The sequence below is a fragment of the Thrips palmi genome, unplaced genomic scaffold (genome assembly GCF_012932325.1).
Source record: "Thrips palmi isolate BJ-2018 unplaced genomic scaffold, TpBJ-2018v1 HiC_scaffold_18, whole genome shotgun sequence".
NCBI lineage: Eukaryota > Metazoa > Arthropoda > Insecta > Thysanoptera > Thripidae > Thrips > Thrips palmi.
The window spans coordinates 10,271,516-10,288,499 of NW_023144627.1; positions in this window are offsets into that span (position 1 = coordinate 10,271,516).

Below are 16,984 nucleotides of genomic sequence, written 5' to 3' on the forward strand. Positions count from 1 at the left end.
ATAGACATCGATGCTGTGGCTGTTTGAGCAGGCGCGCCCCGCACGCCGCGCCCCTCATGGTTTTATGCAGGGCGGGGTGCTAGCCCTCGGCTGCCCGCCAGCACACTGATTCCGAGAGTCGTGCTCATCTCTCTCACACTCACGGGGCGCCCCGTGCAGGCGCGAGGGAGACGGCGCGACGAGAACGACTCTAGGAATCAGTCCGCCGCCTCGGGGCTCGGGCCCGGCGCACAGTGGGCCAGAAGACCGGTGGAGGCGGCCAAAACTCTAGACGCGTTTTGAGCTGCAGAGTCGCTACATAGGACCGAACCGACCGTGTGACCCCACCAATGGACTTCCCTCCGAACGAGGAATCCATTGGTGGGGTCACACGTTCGGTTCGAGTCCCATCTAGCGACACTGGAGCTCAAAACGCGTCTAGAGTTTCAGCTGCCTCCACCGGTCTTCTGGCCCACTGTGCCGAGCCTGCAGGGAACAACAGGGAGCAGGCGGAGCAGGGAACCGCGAATCCAACAGTGTATGAGAGCAAAGCGGCAACGCGCGCAAAGAGGTCGGTCAGCCTCGCTTAATTAACAACCATGTTGGTTCGTTCCCTTACGCGGTTCTGCCTCTTTGCCTTGTCTTCCTTGTCGTCGCTCAAAGCAGCAGCAGACTGATTCCCTGAGTCGTTTTCGTCGTTTTGTCCCTCAATCGCACTTAGGTACGGAAGAGCGATAGAAACAGGGCAATGAAAACGATTATCAGAGGCAATGTCTCTCACCCTTCCGAAGCCGGGTACATAGTGCTCACGGTAGGGTGGACATGTCCACCCTGCCGTGCTTACTTGCTTCCCGAAAACTTTGTTGACCGCGCACCGCGCGCTGCCCCGTTTGGCGGCGCGCTAAACTCGGCTGCTTTCTTCACCCCGCGACCCCCAACCTCGACCTCATGCACTCTTCACAGCTCTTCGTTTACTTCAACATCTTTCTGCTGCGGGCTGCGAGTGTGAGAGTGTGTCAGCGTCTGTCGGTGTTCGTGTGTGAGTGCGGGGGTTGGAGAGGGGAAAAGAGGCGGACCATGCATCCAGACCCACATAACCCGCACCCTGCATACCCACACTGCCCCGCGCATTCACCTCTCTCTCTCTCTCTCTCTCTCTCTCTCTCTCTCTCTCTCTCTCTCTCTCTCTCTCTCTCTCTCTGAGAATTCCCACTTTTTTGCACACACCTGCAGCAGCAACCTCCTGCCCCACCCCCTTTCCACCTGCAGCTCAAGGAAAGCGTGAGGTGGAGTCCCCAGTAGTGCACCCGCAACAGCACTTGAGCCACTTACACCATTTCTCTGCCCCCCACCCCCAACCACCCCCCCCCCCATCTGCCACACTCATACACATACACATACACACACCTACATACACCAACACACACACACACATGCAGGCACCAATATACACACCTACACTCACACCTACACACACACCTACACCTACACACCTACACACACACACACACACACACACACACACACACACACACACACACACACACACACTCGACGCTGAAAGGTGCGAGGAGAGAGTGCCTGGCAGGCCCTGGGAATCGCTTCGGCTCGCAAAGAGGCGGCGCTAAATTAGACGGCCCCCGCCTGGCCGTGCTTGGCCGTGCTCGGCGCGTCAACGTCCGCCCCACCCCTTCCAGCCTGTCCGCGGGAGAGGCAGGGAAAAACAAGGCGGAAGGGGAAAAGCCGGAGAGAGTGCGGGAGCGGGAAAGGCAAGGCGCCAATCGGGTCCAGCCTGTCGGGCTACTTCAGCTGCAGGCGAGTGCAGCAAGGAGTGCAGGGGCCGGCCAGCGGCCGGCCAGCGGCCAAACGGGGATTTCTGCCAAAACGGCCACGCACCGCGGCACGCCCCGCCACGCCCTGCCCTGCCACGCCCCGCCACGCCGCTTCGCTGGCCGTCGGCCCCGTCGGCCCTCAGCGAACGGCCAAAAAAGCAACAAAAGGAAATCCCCTCAAATTCAGGCGATGCTGAACGACCGTCATGTCAGGGCGCCAATGAAAAAGGAGAAAAATTAAAAAGAGGGAACGGCGGCGTCCACTGCCCGCAGTCCACTCTCCGTCTCTCACGCACCACCACGGCACACTCCACGAGTGCGAGAGAGACAGAGCGAGGAGAACACGCAGCGGAATCGCTCGACGGGCAGCCAGCAATGAGAGCCTCTGGACGCGAACGGACCTCCGCCGCACAGTGGGCCAGAAGACCGGTGGAGGCGGCCGCAAAATCTAGACGCGTTTTGAGCTCCAGAGTCGCTAAACGGGACTAGAACCATACGTGTGACCCCACCAATGGATTCCTCGTTCGGACCCATTGGTGGGGTCACACGTTCGGTTCGAGTCCCACTTAGCGACTCTAGACTCAAAACGCGCCGGGATTGTGACCGCCTTCCGATCTTCTGGCCCACTGTGCGCCGCGCCGCCAGGCAAATTGTTGGCATCGACACTTTGAACCACGGCGCAGCCGCCGCCATTCAGACTCCCACCCGTCCCGCTGCTTCCTTGTCGTCTTTGTCCGCCTTTGCCCCACCGGCCTGCGCCGTCTCGTCCTCTCGCTCCCACTAAAAGGAGATCTCCATCATCTCGGTCGACGGGGCGGGGTGGGGCGGGGCGGGGCGGGGATCATGCCGATCGCCGCGATTCGGGTCCATAACTTTCTTCTTAAAATCGGTCTGCGTGTTGTGACAGCGCAAACACACCAACACACTCTCTCACACACACACATGACGTTGGGCCGCGTGGCAGCGGCGGGGTCGGGCGGGGTTCGTTCGAGGAGTAAAAGACTCTCTTCGCGGGGCTTCACACCATCCCTCCCGGTCCTCTTAAGTGATTCGTACAAACGTCCCACAAAAAAAAAGCTCTTTAACGTCTACATCTATTTTAGAATTCTGAGAGCAAAACATCTTTTTACGGCCACGCCGTGCACTACACCAGTAAAACTTCGCGGGCCAAAAAAACTCCCCCCCCCCCACACACACACGGGTAAGATAGCGTTATTCTTTATGCGATTAAATTTGTTTCCCCCGAAGACTTCAATACTTTATCTCGCGCAAATTCATTTATTTCGGCCAGATCCTCGAAGGCGATGCCGCGCGCTCACTCACGCGCGTTGCTGCCGCCATGTTTATCCGCTCTCTCTCTCTCTCTCTCTCTCTCTCTCTCTCTCTCTCTCTCTCTCTCTCTCTCTCTCTCTCTCTCTCTCCCCGCAGCGCGACGGGGTATCTCGGCGGGCGTCTTCCTTTCGCGGCGTCCACAGCATTGCATTAATTCAGCGGTATATGTTGCGAAACAAAGTGAGCGTCATTTTTCAGGACGGCATTCCGCGGCGCCAGATATCAGCGACTGCTTTATGCAGGGGGAGGTTCTGTGGGGGTAAGTGAGGGAAGTGAGTTATGAGGGGGAAGTGGGTAGGATGGGTACGTGGGGGTAAGTATGGGGGTAATTAGGTTTGGGGGGCGGAGAGAAAGGGTGAAGTATGTGCACGTTTAAAAACGGTACCTGGTTTTCCCAGGAAGCCTATGGTAAAGACACAGGCGATTTCCAGGGAGTTCCCCTCGCGGTGGATTTGAACTTGGCGCGCAACTTTGCCAAAGTAATCCAAGCGAGTAGGAATATGACGACCCGAGCATCGGCTGTGCAGGCTGCAGCCTTCACACGCTTGCAAACAAGGACTCGAACCGAGCGTGTGACCCCACCAATGGATTCCTCGTTCGGAGAGCAATCCATTGGTGGGGTCACACGTTCGGTTCTAGTCCCATTTAGCGACTCTGGAGCTCAAAACGCGTCCGGGATTTTGACCGTCTCCACCGGTCTTCTGGCCCACTGTGCTCCGGACAGTGGCCGTGCCTTGCAGTGCCTTGCAGTGCCCTGGCCGTGACCCACACGGGGCGCTAACGGGCCAATCTCGCTCTAATATGATTACGTCCGACGAAATGGCGTCGCCCAGAGCGCAGCGCAGCGGGCGAGCGCCACCAGCAGCAACACTGCAGCATTCATCAAAAACAAGATACCAACTTTTGCCCCTTTTTTTGCCAGAGCGACGGGGCAGGCGGAAGTTGCGAGTTGGAAGTCATTTTTTTAACGTGTCGCACCCTGCGTGCTAAAAATCGGGAGTGGTTTGAATTTTCGCGTAACGCGTCGCTGGTGTTGCATAGGATATCACGGCCCCCGGAAGCGCGGTTTTATTTTTTTTTTCCGTGAGCGCATTGGCGTATTGGAGTTTTGCTGCCGCTGACGCCACATGGGACGAACATCCGGCCTCGATTCGATGGACGCTGTTCTCGCACCGCACCCTGTGAAAAGCAGGTCAGTTCGGCAGCCGGCGTAGCCGCGGACGTAAAGGCGCCGACTACTGACCCAAAGCACACCGGTTCGACTCCCGACCCCTTCCACATTTTTTTTTTTCAGAGCTAATCAACTCCGAACGCACGCAAAGCCAAAGGGCCTGATGGCGTTCCAGGAAGTCGCCTCCAGCTCGAGCTCGGAAAATCGGAACCACTTTCATGTTTGTTCTTTAATTTAATTTGTTGGTTAACCCAAATCTCGCGGCCCCGCTCGCCTTTCCGCCCGGATTCCTCTAGCCCGGGGGCGGGGCGGGGCGGGGGGCGGGGCGAGGTTGCGCGGGGCACGTATGGCTGACTCATTTTTCCCAGATCAGGATTCCCTCTGACCGTGTAGGCTCCTCCGCTAATTCCGGCCCACTTTGCGGCCTTGGCAGAGGGAGAGAGACGGGAAATAAAATGATTGCGCGTATACACGGAATCAGTACACCCACGGGCGTGTATACGCAGTACGCCGTACGCGCTTCCCGCCAGCCAGGAAACATGTTGGCAACGAAAATCATAAAAGAGGAGCAAAGAGGTCCGTCCCCCCGCGGCACGGCGCACTGCCATGGCACGGCACGGCACAGCACGAAACGGCACTGCTTGGAGGAGAGGAGGGCAGCGACCGGCAGTCAGTGGCAGCGCACCGCACCGGCCCCGGTGGACATCAAGGAACACCTCCCCGCCCTGCACCCGCCCCGCCCCCTTTCAACGGCACCCGAATAAAAAGCAACTCAATTCCGGACGGACTCCAGGTGTGGCTCCGCACTGCAAACACACCGGTCGCTGTCCCCATCGAGCGAAAAAAAGAATCACTGATGCCGGTACTCGAACCCGTGCTCGCTCGGCCCCATCGGACACGGCCGGGGCAAAAGAACACACGCGGGTAATTGAACCCGGGCCCGCTGTCCGATTAGTGTACGGGCAGAGAGCCCTCCCCCCCGACTCGCCGACCCGGGCGTTGTCACTCCGAGTCCGAGTGCCCGGCCCCAGCTAGCCGAATGTGAGGCACGTGCGTTTTCACAGGGAAGATCCGACTCCGCCGGGAACGTGTGACCCCACCAATGGTTTGCCCTCCGAACGAGGAATCCATTGGTGGGGTCACACGTTCGGTTCGAGGCCTGTTTAGCGACTCTGGAGCTCAAAACGCGTCTAGAGTTTTGTCCGCCTCCACCGGTCTTCTGGCCCACTGTGCGGCGGTCTTCCAAACCGCGCCAAAGGGGAGTCCGCGCGATGCCGCCGATGCCGGAAACGCGCGGCCATTGGCGGCCATTGGCGGGCTTTGCCGCCAGTGCCGCGACATAGAGACGCAATCACGGTCGAAAACAAACACGAGCGGCTGACCGCCGCGGCGCGCCGGGCCGTGGAGCTGTTTCAATTAACAGCCGCTTAGGCGGGCCGCTGGCGGCGGCGCGGCGGCTTGCTGGACCGACGCCCACTTAACGTGCAGCAGGAGGACGCTGCGCCGCCAGCGCTGCAGACGGTTTCCGAGAGTCGTTTTCGTCGCTCTGTCTCTCTCGCACGCACGGGGCGTCCTCTAGAGGTGCGGGAGGGACAGAGCGACGAGAACGACTTCCGGAAACAGTCTGCTGTTCGCGCGGGTCGCGCCGTACGCGGTGAGTTTTCCAGTGCGGGATGCTGGGGATGTCGAAGGAGAAACCAGCCGCGCCGAACCGTGGACCAGAAGGCGGTGGAGGCGGTCTAAATCCCGGACGCGTTTTGAGCTCCAGAGTCGCCAACTAGGAATCGAACCGAACGTGTGACCCCACCAATGGATTGCTCAACGAACGAGGAATCCATTGGTAAGGTCACACGCTCGGTTCGAGTCCTTGTTTGCAAGCGTGTGAAGGCTGCAGCCTGCACAGCCGATGCTCGCGTCGTCATATTCCTCTCGCTTGGATTACATTGGCAAAGTTGCGCGCCAAGTTCAAATCCACCGCGGAGGGGAGTCACCGGTCGGTTCGAGTCCAGTTTAGGGACTCCGGAGCTCCAAACGCGTCCAGAGTTTTGGCCGCCGGCGGCGCCGGTCTGCTGGCCCACTGTGGGCCGTGGCACTCCGTGGCACTCGCACCGCCGTGTCGACTTACTTTGAGGCAGCGCGGCGCGGGCGGCCGGCGCGGCGAGTCCGGCCAGCAGCAACAGCAGCAGCGCCACGATGCTGCCCTTCATGATGGCCATGGCGGGCTCACGGCATGCTACTCCGGCCAGTAATCCAATCGGCTGTCGCGCCACTCATTCACATGTCCACAACAATAACAACAACACGACGGCGACGACAACACGGCGGCGGCGGAGACGGCACGACGGCGCGGTGCGGCGAGGCGCGCGGACTTCGGCTCGCGCGGCGCGTCGTCTGCTAGCGGCGCGGTGCGGCGTGGGGCGGTGCGGTTCGTCCCTGCAGCTCGGCGTCGCGGCGCGCACTGACAGGCAGCCGGGCGGCCGGCAGGGAAGACCGCCACGCCGCCGCGCCGAGGGAGCCGAGGGAGGCTGCCACCACCACCCCGCCACCCCGCCTCCAGCGCACGCTCGCTCCGCAGCGTCGCCCCTCCGTCTCTGTCGCTCTCGCAGCGCGGCCGGCAGGGCAGCGAGAGAGACAACGACCCTTCGGAACCACTCCACTGGAACGCCAGGACCGCCTCAAACCCTTCATGTTGCCTTGATTAATCGCGTGTGGTATTTGAGAGTTGAAAGGCCCGGCGAGGGCCGCCCCGCCCCGCCCCGCCGCACCTCTGATACTGCCATCAGCCTGCAATTAACTCGGCACGCCCGGCTCGCCACGGCCCGGCAAGGCCGTTCAAACGGTTCAAGCCGTGTGGTCGGGGCGCCGTGTGGTCGCCGTCAGGGCCCCTCCAACTTCGACGGTATGCGCGTCCTCGACAAGGACCAAAGGATGATGCAGCCAACCCCGTGCATCAACAATGGCCTGCGGACTGATTCCGAGAGGTGTGTTCGTCGCTCTGTCTCTGTCGCACACACACGGCGCGCACCATGAGTGCGAGAGAGACGGAAGCGACCCTCGGAATGAGTCTGCTTCAGATTGAATTAGCAAGTTCCGAGCCTCCGGCGCCGTGACCACACCACTGGCAATATGAGGGACAGAAGGCTTTGTGTACGCAAGACATGCCGAGAGCCGGGCGCATCTCAGAAGCGGTTGGGTTGAGCTACACGGACACTATGCAACATTACCCGCCTCATTAGTTGTTGCATATTCCTTGCCCAAGGGGTTAAATTCTTCACTCATTTGTGTGCTTCATGCACGACGAACAACACATATCTGACAAGAACTGGACTGAGCTGTTGCCATACACCAGCGCAGAAGTAGGGTTAAACGGCCGTCGAAGTCACATCATCTCACTACGTGTTGAAATCGCCTGAGTCCTACAGTGCTGCGACGAATCTTGTTGCCACACCACTCGCGACGCACTTCAACATTCCTGTAGGTCAGTTCCAATCATGACATTCCTTACAAGAGAAGTGAACAACAAGAAGCAAAGCGCGCGGAAACACGAATGGCCGCGAGCCACGCGCGAGACCGAAACGAACAAACGAACAAACGACGAAACAAATGAGTCCTGAAAAAGAAAACAGGATGGCCAACTGACCCAAAAAAAAAGTAGAAATGAGAGGTGGTGCCAACTGTTGAATAGTGTGAAGTCAGACGTTAAGTCTTTTGTTGTCTTTTAAACCAGTGACTACTCTTGACCTGAAATCAAACACACTATTTTGTTTTCAAAGGCACACTTTCGCGCGTCGCGAGTGCGGTTAACTTTTCGAGTATAGGCGTTGGCAAATGTGTCGCTGCGGAACAACTAACGGACGAAACCCGTTCGCGCCGTTCGCTGTTCCTCGTTTCCAGTCTGCAAACCTGACTTCGCTGAGATTCGCGCCTCGCTCGCCTCGGGTGCGGCGTGACCCGTTTGCCGCATTGTACACACAGTCGCCCCGGGTGGAAGGATCTTTAGTTAAACTGTAGTTTCAACTACAGTACCAAAACTGCAGTTCCCGAACTAAAGTTAGTTTTAAAAAGAAACTGAAGACTAAATACAATTCCACTTTGCAGTTGAAATTGTAGTTTTCTGTCAGTTCACAATGTAGTTTTAGTGTTGATTTGAAGTTCAGTTGGAGGTTCAGTTTAAGTTTCAGTTACAATTTACTTAATATCCATTTCTGGAAGTAAAGCGACTGCTGAAAATAAATATTCAAAAACTGTCTCTCATCTAGAATGTTTCCGTACTTAGTATGTATTTTATTAAACATATTCTCTTATCGACATACTAACGTTGATAGTTATGTCTCAAAACTAGTACGTTTCCATACTTCTTATGCAATCAGTTGTATCAAGTAAAAGTTACATACCACTAGGGGAACTCAGAATTACAGTGGCTGCTTCATTGCTTTTAAAGCAGTTGAGGTTTACGATGAATTTTTGTCGTCTCCCTTTAAAAAAAGTATCAGGTTAAAACCAAACGTTTAAGGTTTATCCCAATACATTTGGCTTTACTTTAAATGGTATAGTTGTTCGCTGTTTAAAAATTTATGCAAGTTTCCTCTTTTTAAAGTTAGCCTCCCTAAAGAGACAAAGTAACCCAAAGTCTGCGACAAGTTTACGTAAACTGACTTGTCGCAAAGGTCCAAAATATTTTGCGCTTACATTTTTTATACTGACAAAACATTAAAATTGGTCATAAAATGCAAGTTTGTCATGAAGAGGACTACAACTTACATAGGATTACTCTAAAATTGCTTGTAGTTTAAAAGATGTAGAAAAATTCTTAGTTTTGTTTTTTTTTATTTAATCTAAATCAAAGAAATTTTTGTTAAGTCCTTCATATACCCTTTTTAAAAAATAAACATAATATTACATGCTAGTAGTATTAAATAACACTTTCGTTGAGTGCAGTTGGAAAAAAACATATTGACTACCGCAAAAATGGACACTTTTGCATCATCCGCTAGGTGGCGCTAGTGTCGCATCATTTACGTCTTCGAGTTAAAAGTGTTCTTGCAGCCGATCAGAGGAATATTTTGGATCAAACTCTGTGCAGGGCAAAAATTTGAGATGCTATGACTCTACCACAAAAGGATTGACCTCGATAGGTGGAATATTAGGGAAATAACATTGAGTACAACTTTCCTCTCGCGTACGGCTACGGGTCGTCGTTTGGTTAGGCTCCGATCGCTGTGCCCTCAAGTGCATCAGTCCTCGATGCGTAAACTGTATTTTTTACGAGTGATCATCTCCGAAAGGACGTGACTCCACTCATAACACCTAAGGTTGAAAACACCTAAGGTGGCAACTTGATTACAGGGCTGAGGCTCGATTTTGAATTTTCACTCTCTTTTTGGAAACTAAAACCCCCACTACTTTCTTTCTAGTTATTTCAAATGGCTTTTAAGTTGTTCGAAACTAAGGTTGAACTGCAGTTTGACTGCAGTTTAACTAGCACGAGAATGAGGGAGAAACTATAGTTGTTCCAAATAACTGGTAGTTTTTGCATAGTTAAACTGCAGTTTTACTGCAGTTGACTACAGTTTAACTACAATTTTGTTTCTCTTAGAAGTTACTTTTAACTTTTTCATTTTTTAAATTTTTTTCACTTAAAACAATACATTTTACAACAGAAAAACTCCTGTTTTGTCTTATAGTTTTAACTGCAGATCCTTCCACCCGGGGCTCTGTCTCACCCACACACTCGCTCGTTCTCCCACTACACCCTCTGGCTCACACACACACACCCGCGCGCTCGGTCTGACACGGACCCTAATATTTACATGTTAATAGAAACCACACTCGTGGAAAAGCTTCTTCCCTGTTTTGTGCAAATCGCCGGACCCGGCTGGAGTGGAAGTGGGGGGGGGGGGGGGGGCGTGTAGTGCAGGTGCAGCGTGACCCGAGGACTCCGGAGGACTCGCGACGACGGGCACACTGTAAGCGTAATGGCGGAGACCATCAAGTAAAGTTAGCAGTAAATGTGGAGCAATTACTTTTAATGTAATGAGCGATGGCCGGATTACTTTCTTCGCAAAATAAGACCCTCTTTCTTTCTCCCGTTCGACCTTCAATTTTTTTTAATTTTTCTGTCTTGTTGTTTCTCGGCGGCTCTCTGCGTGAAAGGGCGATCGGGCGGCAGGCATTCGAGGCTTCGCATTATAGTGTGGGTGCCATTAAAGGCGCGACCTTCTGGGCCTTCTGGCGTGTTATTGGCCAAGTTGTGATCCACAAACGGCTGGCCCAGAGGAAGGCCTGCAGGGCCGCGCGGCCGGCCGAGGCAGCGGAGGGGGCGGGGCCGAGCGGGGCGCTAAAGACCGCCCCGGGAAAAACTTTAATTTTAAATTAAAGTTTAAGTTAGCTAAACCCAAAAAACCTCTTTACTTGTTTGAAGTAGATACGGTAAGACTAAAAAAAATTTTAAAGGTTATTCCAAAAAATGTAGGTTTGACGGAAGATAGCGATTCTCCCAAATACTCAATTAAGTAAAAATTTTAACTTAGATTTGCATACCTGAAACAAGCAATTTGCTGCGTGAAGTCTACTAAAACCAAACTGTAAAAGGATGCTTGAGTGCTGCATGAGTGACCGCCTCCCCCCCCCAAGAGGTGGGGGGTGGGGAGGGGGGCGGGCAGTGCAGCGACGCAGACCCGAATAGCACTGTTTCCCCCCCGACGGTGTCCCTCCATGGCGCACAGGTAGCGCAATTGGCAAGGCGACGGCACCCAAAAAAGGGTGGTCGGGTTAAAGGGCCCGGTCGATCCCGGGGGAATTTTCGGTCGGGGTGTACCCAATTGCAAGGCCACAGCCCGCCACCTGAGGGGTCAAAGTAAGGAGTGGGGACAGGAAAGGGAAAAGGCCGTGGGGGCAAGCTGAAAAAATTTTTAAAAATTTGGCCCGTGGAAACAAGTTTTAAAAAAATTTTCCGTATTAAAAAAAGGGTTTTTACTAGCTTTGAGTTAATATTTTTGGCCCATTTTAAGGATTTTTATACTAGAATCAATTAAAAGTGGGACAAATCCGGGGGGTTTTTGGTGCGGCCAGTTTGTTGGGGGCCGGTCTCCAAGAAAGAGGGGAAAAAAGATAACCGATAGCCGAGTAATGGCCGCAATTAAAAACAAATTACGGAACTACAGCCAGCAAGTATCGCAGTCCAGCCCCCCCTCCCCCCCCCCCTTCTCTTTTACCCCCGCCCCCTCTTTTCCCCCCTCTCTCTCTCTCCCCTCCTCTCTCTCTCTCTCTCTCTCTCTCTTTTCTCCCTTTTTCCAAATGACGCGAGGACTACGGACCAGCGGGACGGGCGCGGCGCGTTGAGCATAGCGCCGGGCTGATGTTGTAAAGTCGGCCCGGAAGTGGAATCTTTCATCAAAACAGTGCGGACACTTGAACGGGCGGGTGCCAGGACAAAGTACCAGTACCCCGGGTCCCCCCCCCCCCCCCCCCTCCCCCGCCTCCGCCTCCCTGCGGCGACAGCGAATGACTTTTCCGCTGTAAGTAGTTTTGTTCCTTTCGCTGCTTTCGTTTGTGGCGAAAAGAGACCACAGCAGGCTGACTCCGAGAGTCGTTTCCGTCGCTCTGTCTCTCTCGCACCTAGCCGGGGGGCGCCCCGTGAGTGCGAGAGAGACAGAGCGACGACAACGACTTTCGGTCCACGGCTCTGGTTTCCGCGTCGACACGTCCACACCGCGTGTGCTGCAGTGCTGCCACCACCCGGGACGCGTTCGAGGTTCCAGCAGACTTAAAGTCGTTTTCGTCGCACAGTGGGCCAGAAGACCGGTGGAGGCGGCCAAAACTCTAGACGCGTTTTGAGCTCCAGAGTTGCTAAGCAGGGCTCGAACGGAACGTGTGACCCCACCAATGGATTCCTCGTTCGGAGGGCAATCCATTGGTGGGCCCACCCGGCTCACACGTTCAGTTCGAGACCCATTTAGCGACTCTGGAGATCAAAACGCGCCTGGAGTTTTGGCCGCCTCCACCGGTGTTCTGGCCCACTGTGCGTCGCTCTGTCTCTCTCGCACTCATGGGGCGCCCCCTATAGGTGCGAGAGAGACAGAGCGACGGGAACGACTCGCAGTGTGCAGGCTTCGAGGCGCGTCCCGCAGTTTCCGGTCACGTGACGTCGGCCGGGTCGGCTGTCGTTGCCGAACGCCTCCCTTCGACGCCGCCCTCGAGACGCCCTGCCGGCGGGGCCTGCAGACTCATTCCGAGAGTGGTTTTCGTCGCTCTGTCTCTCTCGCACTCATGGGGCGCCCCCTGTAGGTGCGAGAGAGACAGAGCGACGAAAACGACTCTCGGAATCAGTCTGCTGGCCGGCCTGTGCCAACGGGGCCGCCCCGACGTCTCTTAAAAGTTGGAATTGTGTCTTAAGGACAAGTTTAGATGAGCTCTCAAACGATCGTGGCTTTCTCTCTGTCCGTCTCTCTCGCTCTGCAAGGCGAGGGCGGTCCCGGCGGAGCGGGTGCTGTGTGCTGCGCGGTGCTGCGGCACGATGTGACATTTCGTGACCGAGCAGCGCCAGCAGCCTCAGAGTCGTCTTCGTCGCTCTGTCTCTCTCGCACGCGCACGGGACGCCCCGTAAGTGCGAGAGAGACAGAGCGACGAAGACGACCCTCGGAACCAGTCTGCAGCAGGGGATGAGGTTCACCAGGACGCAAGGCGCCGGCTCGATGTCTCCCGGACTTCTCAATGAGAAACCCGGTTCCGTTTTCAAGGTGACATCGAACCGTCCTGGGGCGACTTCAAGGCGACTTGGGGACAGGGCAACTTCAAAGAGAAAGACAACGACCCTGAGGCCCAATTTCAGCTTTTCTGCCTTTAATTATTTCACACCTTCCTCGCAAATTGCCGAGCGAACAGTGAAGGCGAGGCATCGACGCCACGCGAGGTGGCAGCGCTTTCACCAGTTCTGCTCGTTCACCGTGGCTGAGAGCGTAAACGCACCGCACTCCATCCTGCGACCCGCGGTTCGATACCCGCCGCTTCCCTACTTTTTTTCAACACACTCTTTCAACAGTGCGATTCGTGTTTTCTTCCTTTCTTTCTCACTTGATTCGCACTATCTCCAAGTATGCGCTGATCGCGGGGCAATCATCAAGTACAAAGTCTCTAAGTCTTACGAGAGTACTCGCGTCGCCTCTCGCGGCAAGCAAGCGCCGTGCAGGCAGCCGGGCCCGCGGCGCACGGCCGCTCGGCGGGCCTGCCTACCTCGCCAGGCGCTCCCCCTCCCCCAGGCCCCGCAGTACAGTCCGAGCACGAAGTGAGTTAGCCCAGCCAGGTACAGTTGCGCCCGGCGACGCCCGGCGTCCCGGGAGAAAAGTACCCCGGAGTACAAACGTCAGCAAAAGGGTTGCCGTTCCGCGCGGACCTTTTCCGGGCTCACAGTGGGCCGGAAGACCGGTGGAGGCGGCCACAGGGTTAGACGCGTTTTGAGCTCCAGAGTCGCTAAATGGGACTCGAACCGAACGTGTGACCCCACCAATGGATTCCTCGTTCGGAGAGCAATCCATTGGTGGGGTCACACGTTCGGTTCGAGTCCTGTTTAGCGACCTCTGGAGTTCCAAACGCGTCTAGAGTTTTGGCCGCCTCCACCGGTCTTCTGGCCCACTGTGGGGCTGGGAACGTTTTGGCGACCCGGTCCGGCGGAGCGACCCGTCGCGGCAAGGCAGCCCCATGTTTCGCCCGTTTGCCTAGCAAGTTTCCGCAGACGACAGCACCGTCGTATATGTGGCGCGGCTCGGCACGGCTCGGCGTCGGGTCGCCGTCAGACCCAATTCGGCCGCGGTCCCCACACGGTCCATCTTTGTGAACAAGAAAGATCGTAAGACGTCGCATCCTGGCTCTATCCGCCGAGGCCCCGCCCCGCCCCACCCCACCCCGCCACACCCCGCCCCACCACGCCGCCAGCTGCGGACACCGCGACAAACCGATGGGCTCGCAAAGTGGGGGGGACACATCCTGGAGGCACGTGACCCGGCGTGACCACGTCGCCCGCCGCGGCGCCGCGACGCCCTGGGTGCCGGCCTCCTACTTTGTAGTCCCGTTTATGGACGCGGCCAAGCCGGCTGTTTGGAAAAGGGGCGGCCCTGGTGGGGGTTGAACCCGCGGCCGCGCGAGGACGCCGAGGACGACGCCGCTCTCGCGCGCGTGCACACACGACGGCGACGACGACCAAGTTTGCCGTTTGCAGCGTACTGTCCCACGATGCTGCGGCGGAGTCGGGAACTAAGTCGTTCCAGAGGCAATTAACTTCTCGCTGCGGGAACTTCCGCGGAACGCCTCACCGGCCCGGAGTCGACTATAAACAGACTCGGTATTGAGTGGGAGCTTCCCTCCGAAAGCGCAGGCGAAGCCGCCTTGTTTTTATGTCTCTCTTTTTAGTGTGTTGTGTCTACTGCGCGAAGACAGGAACACGGCATATTTCAACCTAGCCATCCGCACCCCCCCCCCTCCCTCTCGGTGCCCCCCAGTAGCGCAATCCGTCCAACTTTCACAGTTCCCAGCCCCGTTGCAGTCATAACCATAAAGGAAGAAATATTATGCAATAAATCGGCCGGCCGGGCGAGAGAGCCCTGATGCGATTAAATTCAAACATGTTCGATGGCAGGCGGGGCGGGGCGGGGCGGAGGCTGAGGAGGCCGTCGCGCTGCACGGCGAGAGAGAAGGGTGGGATCAGGTACTCTCTGGCGGCAGCAGGTGCTGCGTTAGGTGCTCCCGGGCAAGAATGAGGTCAAAACGTTCAAATCTCGACCGTTTTGGTTATTTGTTCAAATCTAGTACCTCGACGTTTGGTCCTGGGGCTGGAATGACAGTGGGCCAGACGACCGGTGTGGAGACGGTCAAAATCTCGGTCCGCGTTTTAGAGTTCGAGAGTCGCTAAATGGGACTCGAACGTGTGACCCCACCAATGGATTCCTCGGTCGGAGAGCAATCCATTGGTGGGGTCACACGTTCGATTCGAGTCCCGTTGTCCTGTTTAGCGATTCTGGAGCTCAAAACGCGTCCAGAGTTTTGGCCGCCGGCGCCAGTCTTCCGGCCCACTGTGGAGTGCCGGCCATCCGGTCGCTATCCCGGTGGAAAAGAGGAAAATAGGTTACCCACTCGACCGGCGACCTCGCGGCCCAGCGGCCCAGCCTCGGGCCCGGCCCACCCCTAGGCGCGTTAAGTAGATGGAGCCGTCGTTGGCATGACAGGCTGTCCCTCGGTTTGACCACCACCGCCCGCCCCCCACCCCCTCGTGCCTTCTAACGACAATTTGAGCAGCAACCCCCCCCCCCTCCCTGCCCCATACGGCCCTCTGCTGCTGCGACATGCGCCATGGGCAGCGCTCTGGCAGGACAGCCGCAATTTCACACTTGGCGCTCCACAGCGCCGCCGGGATATTTGCATGATACGGAACATGAAAAATCGATCTCAACACCCATCCCCCTTTCCCCTTCCCACACACACACACACACACACACACACACACACACACACACACACACGCACACATACGTGTTTAAGACGATAGTTTGGTATTTTTTCTGGAAGAAACGACCCGCTGGATTCCCGGAAAACACCTCATGGACGGGGGTGCAGCCGGGTGCAGCAAGGGTGAGGGTGAACGGTGAGGGAAGCGGACTTTTTGAAAACGCCTTCCACACGTTCGTCTCTCTCTCGACGCGACCCGTCCCCCGCAGAGCTGGAAAACTGTTGCAGGTGAAAGAAAGAAATAATGACAGCGGACAAGTCGTGCTCACCGTCATTACAGTGGCCCTCCGTCGTCACACGCGAGCGCGCGCGCGCGCCCGCACACACACACACACACACACACACACACACACACACACACACACACACACACACACACCTCATCATGTTCCCCCTCACCTTGAATGAAGGGCGCGCCGGAAGTGGGGAAACTGCAAGTACACTGGAAGTACGGCAGCAAGAGTGCGGAAAGGACGTAAGGAGCGGCAAACAAAAGGGGAGCGGAGGAGAGAAGGACTTCGGATTTTGCAGGGGGCCGCCGCCGCCGGTTGCCTGCAGACCGATTCCGAGAGCCGTTTTCGTCGCTCTGTCTCTCTCGCACTCATGGGCCGCCCCGTACAGGTGCGAGAGCGACAGAGCGACGAAAACGACTCTCGGAATCAGTCGGCCGCGTTGTGCGTACGTTGCGACGGGGAGAGTCCTCTGGATGAAGGAGGAGGGCCTCTCGCGGCCTGCTGCCCCCCCCCCCCCAACCCCTGTCCCCCCGTTACACCCGACTATACGGCATGGCGACAGATTCCATTAAGATACGCGGCTAAATTTCACCCCTTTTGTGGGAGCTCCCGCTAGCGGACGCTGCCTGTGACAGTGAGGTCGGGAGGGGCGGGCCGCCCGGCGGCTCTCTGGGTCTGGGTCTGGGTCGGCGGTTCTATGGGTCTGGGTCGGCGGTTCTATGGGTCGGCACCGGCTCCGGGTCGGGCCGGGCTAATCCAGGGGGCGCGGCGCGGGGCGCAGGTTGATTCGAATGTGTCACGCTTTAGACAAACGAGCGGCAGTGGCGGCAGTGAATGGCTGGAGTGACAATGGGCCGCCAAGCGCGCGCTTTTCAAATCTCGAGGAGGTAATCGACGCGCTAATTTCTAATTTCGCGGCGCGCTAAAGCCGTGCTAAAGCC